The sequence below is a fragment of the Rattus norvegicus genome, chromosome 2, assembly GCF_036323735.1.
Source record: "Rattus norvegicus strain BN/NHsdMcwi chromosome 2, GRCr8, whole genome shotgun sequence".
Taxonomy (NCBI): domain Eukaryota; kingdom Metazoa; phylum Chordata; class Mammalia; order Rodentia; family Muridae; genus Rattus; species Rattus norvegicus.
In genome coordinates, this window is record NC_086020.1 from 68,385,133 (window position 1) to 68,404,175 (window position 19,043).

The window sequence follows — 19,043 nt, forward strand, 5'->3', positions numbered from 1 at the left end:
AATGAATGCTAAGAGAAGCCATTTTTCTACTTTATCTAAAAAATCTACTTGAATATAAAAGATAGGCAAAACTTCTCAATAACAGAATGAAAAAATATTCCTATTAAAAGGACCAGCAATGACAGCTGTTATAGCCATTTTGGTATCTGGCAAAATAGAGTTTAAATAACAGCTAATAAGAAGAGATAAAGATGGATGGACACTGTACTGTCAATGATAAACTGAAAATCCCACCTCAAAGACATTGCAATTCTTAACATCTATGCCCCAAACAAATGTGTACCCAAATTTATATTTAAAAAATTACTAAAGTTTAAATTTCTTAGTGACTCTCACACACTAATTCTGTAAGACTTCAATACCTTACTCCCACCAATATACTAGTCATACAGACAAAACAGAGCAATGCTAAAGCTAAATGATACTATAAACTTTATGGACCTTACAGATATTTACAGATCATTTAACTCAAACAGAACATACACCTTTTCCCAAATTCTCATGGAACTTTTTTCAAAATTTACTATACATTAAGACAAAAGGAAGTCTTATCAATATAAGAAAACATCGATAATATTTTACACTGTATCTGATATCAAAGGATTAAGATTGGATACCAACAACAACATAAGCAACAGAACATCAGAAAAGGGCAAAAACAAACAAATCAGAATGAAAACAGCCAAAGAAACAAACAGTCACTTGTTAACACATTCAGGAATCTCATAAAAAACATTAGATTAGAAATCATAATATATACATGAAGTATAAGGGTCTGAAAATTCATGAATGAAGACTTCAGAATCAGGTAGTATACAAAGAAAAAGAGTATATATTCTGCATAAACATCCAAACAGAGGGGGTCAGTCATTATCAAAAATGACAAGGTGCACTGGCCTTCTTACAAGGAATCTGGGGAACTCTCTAGAAGGATCAAGTAATCTAAAATTTCATTGGTCAGTGCTAGAGGTCAAAGAAGATCAGTAGTCTGTATCCCTACGTCCTGATTGTTCAGCCATAGGATGAGATAGGACTGCATGTAACAGATGGCCCAATCTGAGAAAAGATACTTCCACATTTTTTGGATATCACCAGGCTATTCTTTGGGAGAGGGTTTAATGATCTTGTTCTAGATTTGATGGGGTATTGAGCTGGTGTCATATGGCCTAGCTTCTAGGACTTCCTGGAGCTGGTGTTATGGCATTCTTTTTGAAATCAGGCCTTGTCCTTAAATGGAGACAAATGGGGATTTTGTTGTCCTTTTAAAGGGAACTTAAGGTTAAATAGAGAAAAATAATGATAACTGATAAAAATAAGACAATAAAAAACAAAAAAATATATAATAATTAAATAACCAAAATGAAAAGCAAAATGGTGATATTTGAATATTTTCTGTAAGCCATATACCACTGGGCACGCAGTCTACACTTAAGAGAAGTTTGTTTCTCCTGTGAGACTCTCTTGAACCACCAAGACAAATCAAGATGTTAAGAATTCAAAGTGGAAAAGAAGTCACGTTGTTTTTTATATGCAGATGATATGATAATATCCATAAGTAACTATAAAATGTTTCTGTGAAACCCCTATAGTACATAATCATTTTCATCAAAGTACTTTAGTGTAAAATTAATATACAAAATTTAGTTGTCATCCTGTATAAAATGCCACACTGAGAAAGGTATCAGCTACATATTACCTATTACAATAACCTCAAGTGATATAAAAATCTTGGGGTGGTTGTAGTCAAGCAAGTGAAAGACATGAATGAGAAAAACTATAAGACAATGAGTAAAATTTAAAGAAGGGGTACAAATAAACCTACCACTACCACCACCACTAGCACAACAACAACAAAATAAAAAAAAAAGCATTGGTCACTGCTCTATTCCAATGACCTCAATTCAGCCTTATGTATAATAGCCAGAAACTGGAAAGAACCTATGTTTTCTCCAACAGAGGAAAGGATGCAGAAAATGTGGTATATTTACACAATAGAAAACTACTCCCCTATTAAAAACAATGACTTCATGAAATTCATAAGCAAATGTAGAGAACTAGAAAATATAATCATGAGTAAGTTAATCGAGTCACAAAAGAACACAGATGATATGTACCCACTGATTAGTGGATATTAGTCCAAATACCCAAGATACAAATTCACAGACCATATGACGCTCAAGAAGAAGGAAGACCAAAGTGTAACAGATCATGCATTCTTAGAAGGGGGAACAAGATGCTCTTGGGAGGTAGAGGGTGGGAGGGGCTTGGGAGGAAAAGAAGAGGAGGAGAAGGGTGGGCAGCACAAGGTAAGGGAGGAGACAGGTATGATATATAGAGGGTCAGGAATTTAAACAGAGGTATGTAGCAATGGAGTATGGTGAACTTGGGGAAGCCATCAGCAATTCCCAGATGCCAGGAAAGCAAGAGGCTTCTAGGATCCAATAGGGGATGAGATTAGTTGAAATGCCCAATAAAGGGGAGGGAGAGCCTAATGAGACCATATCCAGAGCTTAGGCAAGACTCCCAGTTAGGGAATAGGACCACTCAATCATCTCCAAATTTTTAAACCAGAATTGCTCCGGTCTACAGGACAAGAGACAAAGAGTGGAACAGAGCTGGAAGGAAAGGCTATCCAAAGATTGCCCCACCTGGGGATTCTTCCCATATACAGACACCAAGCCCAGACACTATCGCTGATGTCACGAAGTACTTGCTGACAGGATCCTGACATAGCTGTCTCCGGAGAGGCTCTGCCACAGTCTGACATATACAGAGGCGAATGCTTGCATCCAACCGTTGGACTGAGCACAGGGTCCCTCATGGAGGTGTTAGGACAAGAACTGAAGGAGCAGAAGGGGTTTGCAACCCCATTGGAAGAACAACAATATCAACCAACCAGACCACACCAGAACTTGGTACTAAACCACCAACCAAAGAGTACACATGCAGGGACCCATGGCTCCAGCCACATATCTAGCAGAGGATGGCATTGTCCAGCATTAATAGAAAGAAAACCCTTTGGTCCTGTGAAGACTTGTTTCCCCAAAGTAGGACAGTACCAGGGCTTTGACCATCCTCACAGAAGCAAGGGGAAGGGAGAGGGGCTTTGGGAGAGGAGGAAAACTGGGTAACATTTGAAGTGTAAATACCTAAAATATCCAAGAAGAAAATAAAATAAATTAAAAAAAAATGAATGAATGTGAATACAAAGCATATCCAAACGTATGAATCACAATGTAATACAATGAGAAGAAAGTTTATAGCCATATGTGCCTACATTAAAACAAAACAAAAGTGGAGATTCTCACACTAGCAGATTAACAGCACGCCTGAATCATCTGGAAGAAAAAGAAGTAAGCACGTCTAACAAGCAGTAAACTGCAAGATATAGTAAACCTGAAGACTGAATACAAAGACTCAACGTAAGAAGAGTTGGTTCTCTGAGAAAATCAACAAGATAGACAGACCTTCATCCATACTAACTGAAAGACAAAGAGATAATATCCAAATTAACAAACTCAGAAATCAAAATGGGGGACGAGAGCATAAAAGATGTCGAGGAAATCTGGAGAATTACAAGAATATTCTTTGAAAGTCTGTTTTCCATAAAATTTGAAAAATCTATAAGCCATGGATAATTTTCTCATAGGTAACACTTGTCAAAGTTAAATCAATAAGTAAACAAGGTAAATAGACCTATAAACCCTAGTGAAATAGAAGTAGTCATTAAAATGTCTTTCTTTTCTTTGCAGTTTAATTTTATTATATTTTTGTTTACATTTCAAATATCCTCTTTCCTTGTTTCCTCTTTAGAAACTCTATCCATCCCCCTTCCTCCTGCTTCCATGAGGGTGCTCCCCAAGTCACCCACTCACCCTCCCACTTCACCACCCTGTCATTCCCTTACACCAAGGCATCGGACATAGAGCCTTCACAGGACCATCTCGTCCCATTGGTGTCTGACAAGGCCATCCTCAGCTAGATATGCAGCTAGAGCCATTAGTCCCTCCATGTGTACTCATATGGTTTAGTCCCTGGGAGCTCTTGGGAGATCTGTCTGGTTCTTCCAATAGGGTTGCAAACCCCTTCAGTCCTTTCCCTAACTTCTTCAATGGGGACTCTGTTCTCAGTCCAATGGTTGGCTGTGAGCATCCACCTCTGTGTTTGTCAGGCTCTGGCAGAGCCTCTCAGGAGAACAACAATAAAAAGCCCAGGGACAAACAGATTTAAGGCAGAGTTTGACCACATATTCAAATAGAATAAAAACAAACAAACAAACAAGAAGAACAAAATAAAAACCAAAAGCAGGATAAGTTAGTTTTATTAGACCACAGTGAATCCAACAAAACCACAAAGAGACACAGCATAGAATGAGAATTGCGAACCAATTTCTCTTATGCACATGGATGCAAAAATATTCAATATAAATCCTGCAAAGTAAATTCAAGAGCACATCAATGTGATCATCCATCATGTTAAAGTAGGCTTCATTCCAGAAATGTAGGAACGGTTCAATATGCTAAAATCAATAAATATAGTTCATCATGTAAACAAATTAAAAGAAAAAAAGTAAAATATACCGTGTGATCAATCATTTTACAAAATACATCTCTTTACGATAAAAGTCCTGGAGAGATCAGGGATACAAGTGACATACGTAAACGTCGAGGTATTTGAACATTTTTCACTCATAAATTTTTCTTCCGATTGTTTGAATAGAGATTCTTTGCATATTTATCATGGTTTCCAGTTTAAGTGTTTTCATGGGATTTCTGCTTGTATGCAAATGCGTGGGTTCTCTAATCTTTCTACATTCATTTCCTTCTTGGAAATTTTTTTCCTCCTATTTTAATGTGTTAGAATTTGTTCTAATTTGTTGTTATCCCATAGATGCTTATCTGTTTCCTAATGAGAGATAATATGTGGATCAATCCAAGTGAGATTTAGAGAGGAGCTTGGGTGAGTAGAGGGAGACAAAACAGTAATCAGGATATTTTATTTAAGGAAAAAAAATCTATTTTTAATGAAAGAAATAAAAGAGCACATTGTCATATCTATCAGAACTGTAATTGCAATCATATTATCTTCTTAGGAAAACAAGGTTTCAAACTTCAATTGTTTCATTAATTTGATTCCTAGGATTAACTCTTATTCTTGTGCTAAAATAGTAAAAATTAAAAATGTAATCTGGCCCACCCCTCCCAGCTCCAATTATTAAGGGAGCCACATGACAAGCAAGATACAACCTGCTACAGATATGTCAGCGACCTAGGTCCAACCCCTGTATACCTTTAGGTTGGTGGTTAATTGGGAGAGTAGAATAATTATCTTAATGAAAGAATTTTGCCAATATTATGCTAATAATAATCATGTCAATAAAACCACTTAGAATACCAAATCTCAATCTTTCCTTTTCCCCTCACCATCTTGAAGTCAGTACTGAGGAGAAGGCATTACACACTTCCAAGTCAAACTTTCTCTTCTTCCTTGTAGCTATCAAAAATAATATTTTGATTAAGCACGGTATTTCTCTGTTATTAACCTTCTTCACAGACACAGAAGTTAGCACTGTGCTCTTGTTTGTCTCTTACATTGGTTTATAAGCCCAATTGCAGGAAAAAATAAGGACTGTTAAATGAAATTAAAATGTGTGGTGTTCAAGTCTTCTTCATGAAGTGTGACTGTAGGATGGGTATATCTTCAGACATTCACAGCTGACCGTATTTTCTTGTCTTTAAGAACCAGTAAAATTCTACATTCACTTATTTCCCTTTTGTTTAGTTAGAGCTTCTTTGTAAATTTTCTTTTACAGAGTAAAATTTACATGATTGTACCTTTAAGTCAGGATCTATCACTTAGTTTTGATGCAGTTAAGGAATGGTTAAAATACGTGACACTGCATTGCACGTCAACGCTGACTTTTAAGTTCATTTTCCAATTTCTCTCAGTATTAACCATTGTGTGACTGAGCAATAAACTGACAAATAGAAGGACATAAACACACCAGAGTAAGAAGAAAAAGTTCGAATCGGGAAGAGAGAAATGGTAAGGGCAATCAGTTCACTTAAAATTATTTAAAGAAACAAATTTCACCGTCCATTAGCTTTAGTATACAGATGGGACATATAGGATGCTGCTTCCAATCCCAAAGACACTGCATTCAAGAGGTTTTATTTGTTAGTTTATAGCTTTTTCATGCACCAACAAATTTTACCTTTTAACTTTTGTATGAAACTCAGAAGTTCAGAATATCCATTTATAATAATAATAAAAAAAAAACGATAAGACAAGCTAGAAGGATAATGAAGACTAGTGAGATCTGATCACTGTTGCCTTCCAAGATCTTGCTGTTGATTATTACAAGAAATTTACTGTGATTAGGTTCAAAGCATGTCCAAACACACTTGATTAATTCTAACTTGTTTAATAATTTAACTGCTAGTCATTGAATCTATTTCGGTTTAAGTATTTGAAGATTATTTCCTGAGAAAAAAATTTAGGGGACATTACAATTCTTTAATATTTGATTATTTTGCATATTCACATTAAGTGGATATTTACCATGACATATTTTGTTTTATATGATACAAAATAATCTTAATATCTCACAGTGCTAATGGGAGAAAAATCTATTTCAATTAATGAAATAACTCTGCCTACAAATTATACTTAAATATTAAGGATAAATATATTTAAATTATCATAATAATTTCTGCATTCCTATATGAGTACATGCAATTAAGCACAATTCCTTTGACTCATAAATTATATAATTAACCATAATATAAATACATTGTTAACCTTCGTTAGTAACTCAAAAGTCTGAAAAACAGTAATATTGTTAGATAGGTATATATAGATATGTTATTAAACCTATTGAGACTTCTTGGTGTCCCTTATACTTTTTGATGATTTAAGAATAGAAAATTCAGAATATTTTATTATAATAGAAAATTTTGTAGCATTTTTTAAAGTTTTTTTTTTAACTTTTTGGAATCTTTTTTGTTTACACTTCAGATTTTATTCCCCTCCTGGACCACCCTGTAACTGTTTCACATCCCATACCGCCTAGATTCCTCGATCCCAAAACTCCACGAGGATGTCCCCACCACCCCGGCCCCTTTCCCACTGTTGCATAATAAAATTTTGATTGATATTGCCTAGCAAAGTTAAAGAATAATAAAATATAAAAGAGAAATTAGGTTATCTGGTAATTAACTGGGAAAGCAAGGTTACTGACTTTTGTTTTTTTAGTTCTTACATCTAATTAATAATCAAGTAATTAAGAAATTGGTATCTTCTTTTAGTAGGTAGCGGAAATGAATATCAATGTTTACATTTCACTGCAAATAATTTCATGGAAGGAATAAACATAAAAAGAAACATTTTGTAAATAAGTAAAACGGTAATACGGTTTTACATCATTTTCAAATTATTTTTATCAGTTTTTCTTTTTTCCTTTTTCTTTTATTGGATATTTTCTTAATTTGCATTTCAAATGTTATTTCTTTTCCGGGTTTCCCCTCCAACCATCCCCCACCCAATTACTATGCTCTCCCACCCGTCCATCCACCCACTTCCTCTTTCCTCCCTGGCCAGGCCTTCCACTACACTGCAGCATCCAGCTTCCACAGGACCCATCCACAGGACAGCTCCTCACATCTCTGTGAGGACAGCTCCTCGGACAGCTCCTCACACCCAGGGGCTCTCTTCCCATTGATGCCCAATAAGGACGCCCTCTGCTACATATGCAGCTAGAGCCGTCTGTCACTACATGTGCACGTTTCTGATGGTGGTTAGTCCCTGGGAGTGCTGGGTGGTCTGGATGGTTGATGTTGTTCTTTCTAAAGGGGTGCAAACCCCTTCAGTTCTTTCTCTAACTCCTCCATTGTGGGCCCTGTTCTCAGTCCACTAGTTAACTTGAGCATCCACCACTGCATTTGGCAGTATTTAATAAAGCCACTCAGGAGACAGCTATATCAGGTTCCTGTCAGCATGCACTTCTTGGAATCCACCATAGTTTCTGGGTTTGGTGACTGTATATGGGATGGATCTTCAGGTCGGGCAGTCTCCGGATGGCCTTTCCATCAGGAACTGATACAAAATGTGTTTCCACATTTCCTCCTGTGAGTATTTTGTTCCACCTTTTAAGAAGGAAGGAAGCATCCACACTTTGGTCTTCCTTCTTCTTGGGCTTCATAGGATCTATGATTTTTTTTCTTAGGTATTCCAAGTTTTAGGGCTAATATCCACTTATCAGTGAGTACATACCATGTGTGTCCTTTTGTGACTGGGTTACATCACTCAGGATGATATTTTATAATTCCATTCATAAAGTCATTGTTTTTCATAGTTGGGTAGTACACCACTGTGTAAACGTACCACATTTTCTGTATTCACTACTCTGTTGATGGACATCAGGGTTCTTTTCAACTACTGCCTATTATAAATAAGGCTGCTATGAACATGGTGGAACAGGTATCCTTCTTAAATGTTGGAACATCTTTTGGGTGTATGCTCAGGAGTGGTATAGCTGGGTCCTCAGTTAGTACTATGTCCAATTTTCTGAAGAAGTGCCAGACTAATTTCCACATTGGTTGTACCAGCTTGAAATCCCACCAAGAATTGAGGGATGTTAACATTTCTTAATATCCTTGCCAGCATCTGCTGCCACCTGAGTTTTTGGTCTTAGCTATTCTGACTGATTTGAGATGAAATCTCATGGTTGTTTTAACATGCATTTCCCTTGATGACTAAGAATGTTGAACATTTTTAGGTGTTTCACTGTCATTCATTATTCCTCAGTTGAGAATTCTTTGTTTACCTCTATAATCCATATTTTTTTTTACTTTGAATGAGAGCACGTTTATTTTTTTAAATTGGATATTTCTTATTTACATTTCAAATGTTATTGCCTTTCACAATTTCCCATTTATAAACCTCCTAACCTCTCCCTCTCCCTTGCTATAAGAGTCTTCCCCTCCCCATCCACCCCCTCTTCTTATCGCCCTCTGGAGTCTAACTTCTTGAATACTTTGTATATATTGGATATTAGTCCTCTATTGGATGGCAGATTGATAAAGATCTCTTCATTTCTTTCTTTTTTAAAAATATCCTTTCCCAATATGTTGGCTGCCATTTTGTCCTATTAACATTGTCCTTTTCCTTACAGAAGCTTTTATGGTCTTATGACCATTTGCTTGGGAAAAAAAAATTCAGTTTTTTACACTGAGGTATTTTCTGTTTTTGTCACTAATGTGTATTTTTCTGTCTCTTATGACTATTTTGGTCCCAATTGAAGACAACTCATAATGTTTAGAGTACTTTTCATTTTATTTCTACATTGCTGATGCACTATTTAAAATTTTTTGTGGAAATTACCCAGTCAAAAAAGATCACAGATGATATGTACTCACTGATTGATGGATATTAGCCCCAAAGCTCAAAATATCCAACATACAATTCACAGAGCATATGAAGAGAAGAAGGAGGACCACAATGTGAATGCTTCAGTCCTTCTTAGAAGTGAGGAACAAAATACTCACTGGAGGTAGATGGTGGGAGGGACTTGGGAGGAAGGGAGAAAGGGAAGGGGAAAATGTTTGGCAGGCTCATGTATGAGAGGAGACTGGGATGGTAAACAGAAGGTCAGGCATTTGAACAGAGATGTGTAGCAAAAGGGGATGGAGTACCGGGGAAAGCCACTAGCAAGTCCAAGATGCCAGGAAAGCAAGAGGCACCCAAAAGCCAACAGGGATGAGATTAGCTGAAATGGCTAACAAAGGAGTGGGAGACCTTATAGAGAATCCATGCAGAGGTTAGGCAATGCTCCTGGTTAGGGAATGGGGCCACCTACCCCTCTCAAAATTTTAACCTAGAATTGCTGCTGTCTAAAGAAAATATGGGACAATGAATGGAATAGAGACTGGAGGAAAGGCCATCCAAAAACTGTCATAATGGGTACCCATCCCATATGCAGCCACCAAACACAGTCACTATTGCTGATGCCAAAAAATGCTTACTGACAGGAGCCAGGTATAGGTGTCTGCTGAGATGGTCTGCTATAGCCTGACCAATACAAATGAGAATGCTCACAGACAGTTATCGGACTGAGCACAGGGACTCCAATGGAGGACTTAGAGAAAGGACTGAAGGAGCTGATGGGGTTTGCAACCACATAGGAAGACAACAACCAACCAGACATCCCAAAGCTCCCAGGGACTAAACCACCAACCAAAGAGTACACATGGAGGGAACCACAGCTCCAGCTGCATATGTAACAGGCAATGGCATTGTTTGGCATTAACAGGAGGAGAGACACTTGGTCCTTGAAGGCTAGATTCCCCAGTGTTGGGGAATGCCAGGGTGGTACGTTGGGAGTGGGTGGGTGGCAAAGGGAGCATTCTCATAGAAACAGTGGGAAATGGGATGAGAGAGGGGGAACTGGGAAATGGGATAACGTTTCAAATGTAAATACAGGAAATTTCCAATAAAATATTTCACGGTATATTTATTTTGAATGCCTTTGTGATATATTTTACTTAATATTAGTTTTTTTAAAATGATAATTTGTTCCATTTCAGAATGTTAACTTCGAAAGATTTTTATTGACTGCTTTCATCTACTTAAAATGTAAAGATATAGATATTAACACTTCACTTGATCTTAGCCAAAAGGCCGAGAAGCGATATTAACACTTAAGAAGACAAAAACAGTAGTAATTTAAATTAATACAGTATTTTAAATTATTTACAGTATTGTAAAATGTTAATAATATAAAATGTATGAAATATTAAAAAATTTACCCTTCTATCATAATTTCTAACATTTGTTAGCTTTCCTTATCTACAAATTGTTTATTTTCTGCTTTTCAGTATTTTTAAATCACTAACTATAAGTTATTAAATCTTTATTTTAACATGAAATATTACATACACTATTTTCAATTGCATTTTTAATTCTATTTTCAAGAAGGCTAATATTGAAATTCAGAACTTGATATTTCAAATGAAATAATCTTATAAAAAGTAAATTTTCTTAAATATGGTTGTCCTTATTTCAAATACACACTCAATCAATTTCACTGAATTATTATTTGGTAATAAAAATAAGCTGTGTAATTGTTTTGTATATATCAATAATTTATTTACTCCTTCTATTTAGAGACACTAAACAGTCTACTTTTACCTAAAATATGAAGAACTCTCAGAAATATTTTTATAGATATGCCTTCTCATAAAAGTTTTCAAAGCCCAAACAAAAATAGCAAAAGAAAGCACAACTAATATCACTATGTAAAATATACTGTTTCCTTGATGTATTCAATTTTTAGGTAACATTTGTAGCCCCTGAAACAGTACTCCTTAAAGTAAAAACATATTATAGGAAAAGTAGTCCTATGAAGGTATTAATGACTAATTTGTTACTTGATATTTTTAAATGATTTACATTAATAAAATTCATTAAAATAAAAAATAATTATTGTGATTCTTCAATATAAACTAATCTCTACTCACTTTCTCATTTTCTGGCAAGTATATAACTTGTAATGTAACAATGAGAATAAAAATCAAACAATTATTTCATGTGCAAAGCTTGCAAAATCACAACAAACAACCATTTAATTATTCTTATTTTCACAAAATACATAACATAATTATTATCCAACTATTGTTCTAAGAACTATTTATTTATTTAGTAACTTGAGTTCTTAATTGAAAAAGATGGTTATTTGTGTTTATTAAGAACTCTTAAGACATATATGTCAAGCTTCATTTTGGTAGTTACTATGGAGAGGGTTGATGGTGATGTAAATATAAACCATTTGTGTATTGCAGGCTACTTTAGGAATCAAACAGTTTTAACTTTTTCTTTTTCTTCTTTTCAAAGTTCTCGATTTGACTGGTGTGAGGTAGTATCTCAGGGTTGTTGTGATTTGCATTTCCCTAATGGCTAAAAATGCTGAACATTTCTTTAGTTGCTTCTCAGCCATTTGATATTTCAGGTGAGAATTATTTGTTTAGCACTGTACCCCATTTTTAATGGGGTTGTTTGATTCTCTGGAGTCTAACTTCTTGAGTTCTTTGGATTTATTGGATGTAGCCATCATCAGATGTAGGATTGGTAAGGATCTTTTCCAGATTTATTGGTTGCCATTTTGTCCTAATGACTGTGCCCTTTGCCTTACAGAAACTTGGTAATTTTATGAGGTTCCATTTGTAGGTTCTTAATCTTAGAGCATAAGCCATTGCTGTTCTGTTCATGAAATTTTCCCCAATGAACATGTGTCTTTCCCAATATTTCTTCTATTAGTTTCAGTTTATCAGTTTTATGTGGATATCGGTGATGCACTTGGACTTGAGCTTTCTATAACATAATAAGAATAGATTGATTTGCATTCTTCTGCATGCTGACTTCCAGTTAAACCACTTGCAGAAATGCTATATTTTTTTTCCACTGGATGGTTGTAGCTCCTTTGTTAAAGATAAAGTGACCATAGATGTGTGGGTACATTTCTGGGTCTTCAACTCTATTCTATTGATCTGTATCAATATAAAAAAATTTTTTATCACTATTGCTCTGTATTACAGCTTGAGGGATTACATCATCGGGGATGGTGATTTCCCACAGAGGTTCTTTTATTATTGAGGAAATTTTTCACTATCCTGTTTTTTTTTTCTTATTCCAAAGGAATTTTCCCATTGCTTTTCTAACTCTTTGAAGAACTGAATTGGAATTTTATGGGGATTGCATTGAATCTGCAGATTGCTTTTGGCAAAATGGCCATTTTTACTATATCATTCCTGCAAACCCATGAGCATCGGAGATCTTTCCATCTTCTGAGATCTTCTTCAATTTCTTTCTTCAGAGGCTTAAAGTTCTTGCCATACAGATCTTTCACTTGCTTGGTTAGAGTCACACCAAGGTATTTATGTTATTTGTGACTATTGTAAAAGGAGTTATTCCCCTAACTTCTATCTCAGCCTGTTTATCCTTTCTGTAGAGGAAGGCAACTGATTTGTTTGAGTTAAATTTATACCCAGACACTTTGCTGAAGTTGTTTATCAGATTTTTTAGTTCTTTGGTGGAACTTTTGAGCTCACTTAATACACTATCATATTGTCTGAAAATAGTGATATTTTGACTTCATTCTTTCAAATTTGTATCCCCTTGACCTCCTTTTGTTGTCTGATTGCTCTGGCTAAGACTATGAGTACAATACTGAATGAGTAGGAAGAGAATGGACAGCCTTGTAGTCCCTGATTTTAGTGGTGTTATTCAAGTTTCTATCCATTTAGTTTGATTTTGGCAATGGGTTTGGTGTATATTGCCTTTACTATGTTTAGGTATGGGCTTTGAATTCCTGATCTTTCCAAGATTTTTAACATGAAGGGGTGTTGAACTTTTTAAAATGCTTTCTCAGCATCTAATGAGACAACCATGATTTTTTCCCTTTGAGTTTGTTTAGTCAATTACTTTTATAGATTTCTGCATATTAAACCATGCCTGAATCCCTGGGAGGAAGCCTACTTGATCATGAGGGATGATTGCTTTAATGTGTTTATGGATTTGGTGTGGGAGAATTTTACTGAGTATTTTTACATTTATATTCATAACAGAAATTGGCCTGAATTTCACATTCATTATTGGTACTTGTGTAGTTAAGGTATAAGCTTGATTGTGGCTTCATACAAGGAATTGGGTAGTGTTCCTTCTGTTTCTATTTTGGGGAAGAGTTTGAAGAATATTGGTATTATGTCTTTTTTGAAGTTCTTATAGAACCTTGCACTAAATCTATTCTGGGCTTTATTTTGTTGGAAACATTTTAATGACTGCTTTTATTATCTTTACTGTTTATGGGACTGTGTGGATGGTTTATTTGATCCTGATTTAAATTTGGAACCTCGTATCTGTCTAGAAAATTGTCCATCTCATTCAGATTTTTAAGCTTTGTTGAATATAGGTGAATATTGGAGTATAATCTGATGATTTTTTTTAATTTCCTCAGATTCTGTTGTCATGTCTCCCTTTTGGGGGGGTTCTATTTCTTTTTTTTTTATTAACTTGAGTATTTCTCATATACATTTCGAGTGTTATTCCCTTTCCCGGTTTCCGGGCAAACATCTCCCTTCCCCCTTCCCTTTTTTATGGGTGTTCCCCTCCCCATCCTCCCCCCATTGTTGCCCTCCCCCCAACACTCTAGTTTACTGGGGGTTCAGTCTTATCAGGACCCAGGGCTTCCCCTTCCACTGGTGCTCTTACTAGGATATTCATTGCTACCTATGAGGTGAGAGTCCAGGGTCAGTCCATGTATAGTCTTTAGGTAGTGGCTTAGTCCCTGGAAGCTCTGTTTGCTTGGCACTGTTGTACATATGGGATCTCGAGCCCCTTCAAGCTCTTCCAGCTCTTTCTCTGATTTCATTTCTTAGTTTGTTAATTTGTATAATCTCTCTGAGCCCTCTGGTTAGTCTGGCTAAGGGTTTATATATCTTGTTATTTTCTCAAAGAACCAGTTCCTGGTTTTGTTAATTCTTTGGATAGTCCTTTTTCTTTCTACTTGATTGATTTCAGTGCTGAGTTTGATTATTTCCTGGCTTCTACTCCTCTTGCGTGTGTTTGCTTCTTTTTGTTCTAGAGCTTTTAGGTGTGCTATAAAGGTACTAGTGTATGCTCTCTCCAGTTACATTTTGGAGGCACTCAGAGCTATAAGTTTTCCTTTTAGATATACTTTCCGTGTGTAACGTAAGTTCGGTTATGAAAAAGCTCCTAACCCAAATCCTCCAGGAAATACAGTATAAAATGAGAAGACCAAACTTAAGGGTAATAGATATAGAAGTGAGTCAAGGTTCCCAACATTTACAGCCAGTAAATATCTTCAACAAATTATAGAAGAAAACTTCTTTATCCTAAAGAAAGAGCTGCCTATACGCATACAATAAGCCCATAGAACTCCAAATAGATGGCAGCAGAAAGGAAATTCCTCCTGTCACATAATAGTCAAAACACCATATGCACACAAAAAAGGAATATTAATAGAAGTAAGGGGAAAATGTCATGTAACATATAAATGCAGACCTATCAGAATTACACCCGACTTCTCAACAGAGACTATGAAAGCTAGAGATTCCTGGACCGATGTCATACAAACCATGAGAGAGCAAAAATGCCAGCCCAGGCTATGATATTCATCAAAACTATCAATTACCCTAGATGGAGAAACCAAGATATTCCACGAGAAAACCAAATTTACACAATGTCTTTCTACAAATCCAGCCATACAAAGGATTATAAATGGAAAACTCCAACACAAGGAGGGAAACTATACCCTATCAAAAGCAAGAATGTAATCGTCTTGCAACTAACCCAAAAGAAGTGAGCCACACAAATATAATTTCACCTCTAACAACCAAAATCACAGGAAACAGCAATGACAATTCATTTATATCTCTTGACATCAATGGACTCAAGTCCCCAACAAAAAATATATACACTAACACACCAGATACATAAAGAGGACCCAGCATTTTGCTGCATACAAGAAACATACCTCAATGACAAAGACAGACACTATCTCAGAGTAAAAGGCTGTAAAACAATTTTCCAAGCATTTGGTCCCAAAAAACAAACTGAAGTAGCCATTCTAATATCAAATAAAATTGGCCTTCAACCAAAAGTTATCAAAAAAGATAAGGAAAGATATTTCATCTTCATCAAAGCAAAATTCCACCAAGATGAACTCTCAATTCTAAATATCTATGTTCCAAATTCATGGGCCCCTACATTCCTAAAAGAAACCTTACTAAACCACAAAGCACACATCACACATCACACAGTAATAGTGAGAGACTTCAACACCTCACTCTCAGCAATGGACAGATCGTGGAAACAGAAACTAAAGAGAGACACAGAGAAACTAACAGAAGTTATGACACAAATATATTTAACAGATATCTGTAAAACATTTCATCCTAAAACAAAAGAAAATACCTTTTTCTTAACACCTTATGGTACCTTCTCCAAGACTGATCACGTATAATTGTTCAGAAAAGAGGTCTCAAGAAATATAAGAAGACTGACATAATCCCATGCATCATACTAGATCACCGCGGACTAAGGCTGGTCTTCAATAACAACAAAAACAACAGAAAGCCCACAAAGACATGGAAGCTGTACAATGCTCTACTCAATGATAACTTCGTCAAGGAAGAGATAAAGAAATTAAAGACTTTTTACAATTTAATATAAATGAAGACAAACATAGCCAAAATTATGGGACACAATGAAAGCAGTGCTAACAGGATAACTCATAGCTGTGAGTGCCTCCAAAAAGAAGCTGGAGATAGCATACACTAGCAGCCTGACAGCACACCTAAAAGCTCTAGAACAAAAGAAACAAATGTACCCAAGAAGAGTACATAGCAGGAAATAATGAAACTTAGGGCTGAAACCAATAGGAACAAAAAGATCTATACAAAGAATCAACAAAACCAGGAGCTGGTTCTTTGAGAAAATCAACAAGATAGATAAACTCTTACCTAGACTAACCAGAGTGCACAAAGAGAATATCCAAATTAACAAATTCAGAAAGAATAGGGAGACATAACAACAGAAACAGAGTATTCAAAAAAAATTTTTTTAATCTCTCTTAGAGCTGGACTTGAACTATATTACATTTCTTGGTGCCCCTTTTTCCCCTCAAGTTGTATATTATGTATATCTTTGTCCATCTTTTTCTCTTTCTTTTTTGATCATAATAACCACAGGACACAGTCAGTCTTAGGTTGTTTTGAAATCCTCTTTACAGAACCCACTTATTTAGTTTCATGAAATTTAAGAGAAAGGCAAAAGTAACAACATTCTTTGCCAAAATGTCACAGGATGGATCAATTTCTAGGCTACTTCCTAATGTTTCCTTCTAGAACTTCTTCATCCAGGACATCTTAACCAACATTGTTTTCACAACCATTGTCTGCCATGTTAAAACATTCAATTACTTTCCTAATCTAAAGTTGCAATCGTCCACATTCTTCCAACATGTTGTAGGATAAAACCTGTCTAAGCCATAAATTAGTCTCTGTTGCCAACTTCTGCTTTAATCGCTGGTTTTTGTTTTTGTTTTTGTTTTTCTTTTTTTCATCTTTATTAACTTGAGTATTTCTGATTTACATTTCGATTGTTATTCCCCTTCCTGGTTTCCAGGCCAATATCCCCCTAACCCCGCCCCCTCCCCTTCTCTCTTGGTGTTCCCCTCTCCATCCTCCCCCCATTACTGCCCTCTCCCCAACAATTACGTTCACTGGGGATTCAGTCTTGGCAGGACCGAGGGTTTCCCCTTCCACTGGTGCTCTTACTAGGCTATTCATTGCTACATATGCAGTTGGAGTCCAGGGTCAGTCCATTGATGTGAAATAAATATGGAAATGACAACTCTTAGAAAAGAAAGCATTTATTGGACCTGCTTACAGTTTCAGAGTTGTCCATTACCTTTGTGTTGGGGAAATGGTGGCAGACAGGAATCCTGTGGGAGAAGAAGCTGAGAGCTTTGTACTGTTCCTCAGGCCCAGAAAGACAGCAAGAAAGACTGGGTCTGAAATGGGCTTTGGGAACTTCACAGCTCTTCCCAAGTGACACATTTTCTCAGTAAGGCCTAATCCAATAGGACCATATCACATAATCTTATTTTCAAATAGAGCAACTTCCTGGTGTCTTGAATTCAAATACATGAGCCTGTGGGGGCTATTCTTGCTTAAATGTAATTTATTGGAATATACAAGAAAGGAAGAGTTGTAATTTGAGAGTAACTTGTTTTTCATATTGTCAAATATCAGTCATGCTGGCACATTTTATTTCAACTTGACACTAACAAGAATCCCTAGGGAAGAAGGAACCCCAATGAAGAAAATGCCTCCATAATACTGGACTGTGGGTAACCTTGTTGAGAATTCTTCTAGTTAGTGTTTGATGGGGAAAGGCCACATTCATTGCATGTGGGGCCAAACTTGGGCTGGTGATTCTGGATTATAAAAGTAAGTAGGTTGAGTAAGCCAAAAGGAAAAAGACAGTAAACTGCAATCTTCCATGGCCTCTGTAAAAAACATTCCCTCCAGTTTCCTGTCCCATTTGAGTGACTGTCCTTGGAGGTACATCTATGATGAATAGTAATGTGGAATTGTAAGCCAAATAAAACCTTTACTTAAGTTGCTTGATCAGAAAGAGTAACCTTAACCAGGACACCAAATAAGAATAGCTTATGAATTCCTAAAGAAATGTTCAACATCTTTAGTCATAAGGGAAATGCAAATCAAAACAACCCTGAGATTTCACCTCACACCAGTGAGAATGGCTAAGATCAAAAATTCAGGTGACAGCAGATGCTGGCGAGGATGTAGAGAAAGAGGAACACTCCTCCATTGTTGGTGGGATTGCAGACTGGTAAAACCATTCTGGAAATCAGTCTGGAGGTTCCTAAGAAAATTGGACATTGAATTGCCTGAGGATCCAGGTATACCTCTCTTGGGCATATACCCAAAAGATGCCTCAACATATAAAAGAGACACGTGCTCCACTATGTTCATCGCAGCCTTATTTATAATAGCAAGAAACTGGAAAGAACTCAGATGCCCTTCAACAGAGGAATGGATACAGAAAATGTGGTACATCTACACAATATTACTCAGCTATCAAAAACAACGAGTTTATGAAATTCGTAGGCAAATGGTTGGAACTGGAAATATCATCCTGAGTGAGCTAACCCAATCACAGAAAGACATACATAGTATGCACTCATTGATAAGTGGCTATTAGCCCAAATGCTTGAATTACCCTAGATCCCTAGAACAAACGAAACTCAAGACGGATGATCAAAATGTGAATGCTTCGCTCCTTCTTTAAATGAGGAAAAAGAATACCCTTGGCAGGGAAGGGAGAGGCTAAGATTAAAACAGAGACTGAAGGAACACCCATTCAGAGCCTGCCCCACATGTGGCCCATACATATACAGCCATCCAATTAGACAAGATGGATGAAGCAAAGAAGTGCAGACC